This window comes from Dasypus novemcinctus, chromosome 14 (genome assembly GCF_030445035.2).
Source record: "Dasypus novemcinctus isolate mDasNov1 chromosome 14, mDasNov1.1.hap2, whole genome shotgun sequence".
NCBI classification, from domain to species: domain Eukaryota; kingdom Metazoa; phylum Chordata; class Mammalia; order Cingulata; family Dasypodidae; genus Dasypus; species Dasypus novemcinctus.
In genome coordinates, this window is record NC_080686.1 from 28,058,913 (window position 1) to 28,064,912 (window position 6,000).

Below are 6,000 nucleotides of genomic sequence, written 5' to 3' on the forward strand. Positions count from 1 at the left end.
TCTTCTTTAGGACGCACGAGGAACCTCTGCTCCCTGTTTTGTTGTGTCTCATTATGTTTTTCTTTCTTGTCTCTTGTTGCATTGTCTTGTTGCATCAGCTTGCCACGCCTGCCCATTGCACCAGCTCACTGTCTTCTTTAGGAGGCACCAGGAACCAACCAGGGACCTCCCATGTGGTAGGTGGAGTTCAATTGCTTGAGCCTCATCTGCTTCCCTGAATGTGCTTCTGATAGGACTCCACTGTCTAGCTTCACGAAGATACTGATAATGAAATATAGGTCTTAAAAGTGGTTCACATTTCACTCCTGATACCAATTTCTGTTTTTGCTAAACTCAGATTACAGCTAAGAGATATGCCCAGGTAAACTGAAGCAAAGAAATGTATGTTAAGGATATATCAGCATCATGAGTGGCACCAGGACTTGGACATTGCTATCTTTATCTATCTCAGGGCTTTTTAGCCAGAAATAATCCAAGCTGAAAGATCTGTCAGTTCCTGAACTCTGAAGAGTTACCTGTGGTCATGGCTACTATTGACACCCTGACAAAACTCAAACATGTCTAGTCTAGATCACATAGAAAAAGTTGTTTTGGGCTTTCATCTGATGAAGGCAATTTAAGGGGCTATATATTTAAGGCACCCTCCTTATTTAGTAAAAATACCAAAACACTAAGACCTTGTAAATGATCCCAAAGATTATTTTTAAGTGTATTTATTTTTCATAATAAGTTCATATGAAATTATGTTTTTAGAAAAAGATAGTAACTTTAATTTTTGCTTAAGATAAAGTCAAAGGTTACCTTCATTTCAAATAAAATGAAAATGTTGCCTCAGTTGTGCCTCAAAGAAATCCTGTCAAGTCAGATAAATGGGTATTAACTTTATTTTATATACAAGAAAATGAAGAGAATGATTATGATTAGGTTTGTGTTTTACTGTTTAGGCTAGAACTAGACCCTGCATCTTGAGCCTAAGGATTCTGATCCCAAGAAGCCTGATTAGTAGAAGGTTTTGCTCATTTTCATGATAAGTAAATCCAAAGTTAACTTGGCATAATTATAGAAACAGAAAATTTAGCTACTATAAAATAATTTTAAAAGTTCAAAATGGATAAGGTAACACTACCTATAAGCTGAGTGGCGGCCTGGGAAATATGAACTTTACAGCTTAAGAACATGTGTTGTAGGGCAAGTGAAAACTGGACACCAACTATACCCACTGTGGCAGTTTGATATATTGATGAATTCCAAAAAGAAATTTATGTTTGTAAACTGGTCTGCTCCTCTGGGCTAGTGATACCCTTATATTGTATTGAATTCAGAGACTTCACTTTTACTTGATTAAATTATGACTAGAGCTTTGATTGGGCCACATCCCTGGCCCCTTGGGGGCGGGGACTCACAGAAATGACAAAGTAGAGGAGACAGTTGGAGTTTTGGTATTAAAGCTCCCGGAAGTAAACACACAGAGAAGCAGATACACGAGGAAAGAGAGACTGCCATTAGACATGGCAGAGGCCTTGGGAAGAGAGAGACAAACTGTTAGTCTGATGGTCTACAGCTGGCCCTGTGGAGCTAGCAGAGCAGCTGAGCCCAGACAGAAATGAACTCTGGGAGAGAGACAAGACTTATTCCAGCTTATAGCTGATATTGGAAGAAGCTGGGACCACAGAGCCTTAAGAGGAAGAGGACGCTTGAACTCTTGCAGACATTGGCAGCCATCTTGCTCCAACACGTGGGAACAGACTTTGGTGAAGGAAGTAACTTATGCTTTATGGCCTGATAACTGTAAGCTTCTACCCCAAATAAATACCCTTTATAAAACCCAACAGATTTCTGGTACTTTGCATCAGCACCCTTTTGGCTAATATACCAATCTTGCTGAAACAGGAAAATGTGGAAAGTTCAAAAAGTTCTTATTCCTAGTAAAACTCCCTTTCCCTTAGCATATTACTTATGTAACTGAAACAAAAAGGTCAAGCAAACAATAAACTGAATTACCTTTTTCTTATTTTTGCATAAGGAAGCAAAGAGTCATTAGTAAAACAGATGACTTTAAACATTTTCAAAATTAATGTAGAATTCAGTATATTTACTCATAAATCATTGTTTGGGTCATAGTTTATTAGAATGCAATTGTTCCTTACATTTAGATTTTTTTATATTAACCAACCTACCTTGCATTATATCATGTCAATGCTTAAAGAAACAACTCACGATCCTATATATAGAAAACCCTGAGAGATCTACAACAAAGCTCCTAGAACTCATAAATGAGTTTAGCAAAGTCGCAGGTTATAAGATCAATGCGCAAAAATCAGTAGCATTTCTATACACCAATAATGAGCAAGATCAGGAGGAAATCAAGAAACAAATACCATTCACAATAGTAAATAAAAAAATCAAATACTTAGGAATAAATTTAACTAAAGAGGTAAAAAACTTATACATCGAGAACTATACAAGATTGTTCAAGGAAATCAAAGAAGACCTAAATAAATGGAGGAATATTCCCTGTTCATGGATAGGAAGACTGAATATTATTAAGATGTCTATCCTACCAAAACTGATCTACACATTCAATGCAATCCCAATAAAAATCAACACAGCCTTCTTTAAGGAACTAGAAAAACTAACTATGAAATTTATTTGGAATAAAAAGAGGCCCCGAATAGCCAAAGACATATTGAAAAAGAAAAACGAAATAGGAGGAATCACACTTCCTGACTTCAAAACATACTACAAAGCTACAGTAGTGAAAACAGCATGGTACTGGCATAAGGAGAGACACACAGACCAATGGAATCGAATTGAAAGTTCAGATATAGAACCTCATGTATATAGCCATATAATATTCGATAAAGCCACCAAACCCTCACAACTGGGAGAGAATGGCCTATTCAACAAATGGTGCCTGGAGAACTGGATAGCTATATGTAGAAGAATGAAAGAGGATTACCATCTCACACCTTATACAAAGATCAACTCAAGATGGATCAAAGACCTAAATATAAGAGCCAAGACCATAAAGACCTTAGAAAGCAGTGTAGGGAAACATCTACAGGACCTTGTAATAGGAAATGGCTTCATGAATATCACACCAAAAGCACGAGCAGCAAAAGAACAAATAGATAAATGGGACTACCTCAAAATTAAAGCCTTCTGCACCTCAAAGGAGTTTGTCAAGAAAGTAAAAAGGGAACCCACACAATGGGAGAAAATATTTGGCAACCAAATATCTGATAAGAGACTTATAACTTGCATATATAAAGAACTCATAGATCTCGAAAACAAAAAGATAAACAACCAATTTAAAAAATGGGAAAAAGATTTAAACAGACACTTCTCCAAAGAAGAAATACAAATGGCTAAAAAGCACATGAAAAAATGCTCCAAATCCCTAGCTATCAGGGAAATGCAAATCAAAACTACAATGAGATACCATCTTACTCCCATAAGATTGGCAGCCATGAAAAAAACAGTAGAATACAAATGCTGGAGAGGATGTGAAGAAAGGGGAACACTCATCCATTGCTGGTGGGAATGCAGAAGGATCCAACCATTCTGGAGGACAGTTTGGCAGTTTCTCAAAAAATTATCCATAGATTTGCCATATGACCCAGCAATACCACTGCTGGGTATATACCCATCAGATCTGAAAACAAGGACACAAACCGATATATGCACACCAATGTTCATAGCAGCATTGTTCACCATCGCCAAAAGTTGGAATCAATCCAAAAGTCCATCAACAGATGAGTGGATCAATAAAATGTGGTATATACACACAATGGAATACTACTCAGCTGTAAGAACCAATACACTACAATCGCACGTGATAACATGGATGAACCTTGAGAATCTTATGTTGAGTGAAGCAACCCAGGCATTGAAGGACAAATACTATATGACCTCAATGATATGAAATAAGTTAACTGCCTCAGAGAGCTAGAGTCTGGAAAAGTGGCTTACTGGAAATCGGGGGGTGGAGGAAGGCTGTGAGTTAATGTCTGTAGGGGTGGAATCTGTGATGAGCTGGGGATAAGTATGAGCACAAAGAAGGGACAAAATGGGGGCAAGGGGTTACCTTCGGGTGGGGTTTTCTGGGTTTGAGGGGGGCTGGGGATGGGAAGAGGGGTAATATGGTCCAAGAAATAGGTGGGAGGGAGGGGCAACATACAAACATGGGAGAGTGCCAGAAGTTCATTGAGAACTAAATGTTGAGTAAAACGTATCGAAGTATAAGTAGGAGGGTTACCTGGTTAGGACGCTCACGGGGTATGGTCTGATGTGGGACGGACTCCGGAGGGAATAGCTGAAGGCTCATTTTGCCAAGGTGGGTTCTACCATTGGGTGGGGTGGACCCATATCCTGGGGAAGACTAATGCCGTCGAATAGAGAGAACTGTATCTCTCGTGAGAAAGGATGGCTCCCAGGGCATTAGATTGGCAGGCGTTGTGGGCCCTAAGGGGAGGGGAAAATGGACGTGCAATGGATGGAACAAAGGTAAATAAGGGGGCAAAAGAGGAGTTATGTGAGAGTACACGAGGATGAATATAAAACAGCTAATATTACACCAAAAACATATAGGGGACGACAGACTAATAATGAAAACCATAAGACAAAACATAGGATAACTAAAAAATTTAGAAAACTGTACAACCTAAAGTATGGACCACATAGTAAGCACAAATGTTACCTTGTTTGAAAACTATAGTTTCGGAATCTGTACATCAGTTTCAGGAAATATGATATGAATAAGTTAAAAGATTATTGCTGTGGAAGGGAAAAGGTTTTATGGTGGATCTGGGGAAATACTGTATATTGTATATATGAATTTTGGTGATCTAAGACTCTTCTGAAGCTGACATTATGTTGGGATTCACTTTACGGGAAGTTTTGGATCACAGAGTGGTTCAACAATGGCAGCGGAGGAATACTGATATGGGATGTTATTGACAGGATATATATGGTTGACAGGGAGTTATACAGGGCATATGCCCAGGGTATATGGTAATGTCTATATATACTCATAGTGGAAACAATTAAAAACAACAGCTGGGGGGGTACTGGGCTCCTGGCCGGGGGGTCACTGTTGTGGGCCCTGGGAGAGCAGCGGCAATCCTCCAGGTGCAACGGCAAGAACCAGGAAGGAAGGAGGGCCCAACAGTGGGCTCTTGATACTAATGGCTACACTTTTGAGCCTATGCACCTGCAATAAGAACAAGGCCTAGAGTAGCATTGTGCCTGGGGGTTTCCTCCTGACAGCCTTCATGTTACTCAAATGTGGCCACTCTCACAGCCAAACTCAGCATGTAGATGTGATGCATTCCCCCCAGCGTGGGACACGACACCTGGGGATGAGCCTCCCTGGCACCGAGGGATCACTACCACATACCAGCTGAAGAAGCAACTAGAAAATGACCTTGAATTAAAGATTCAATGCGGAACAGCAGAATATACCTGTCTACATATAATAACATGACTTCAGGAAGCGGTTTGACCTAATGTAAGGGGGAAATGGAAAGGAGAAATGAGATTATAAGGCTGTGAGTCTCTAAAAAAGAGTCTGGAGGTTGTCAGAAGGAATACCCCTATGTACAACTGAACAGAGTCTAAGAGACAGATAAGGTAGATACAACCCCAGGTATTGGTTCTTTTGAGGGATAAAGAGACCCACGGGTTCTATGGTCATGGCAGAAGGGGTTCACTGCCATGACAGATGGCCCTTCTTTGGAGCTGGTGTTTCTGCGTGATGGGAATGGACTCAGAGGGGATCTCTTTTCACAAGACTTGCATGCTACTTTATTGGAATTGTAGTTGGTGCTGGGTTTAAGATATATGTAGGGGATTTGAATCTCTGGACTGATAATATGACACCCAGGCCCAGAGCCTCAACAGACTTCAGCTCCTACACTTTGACTTATTGGACTTACTCCACTCAGCTAACATGGAGTTGAAGAAGGTCAACCACCACAACATGGAGCCTAGAGTGTCTAC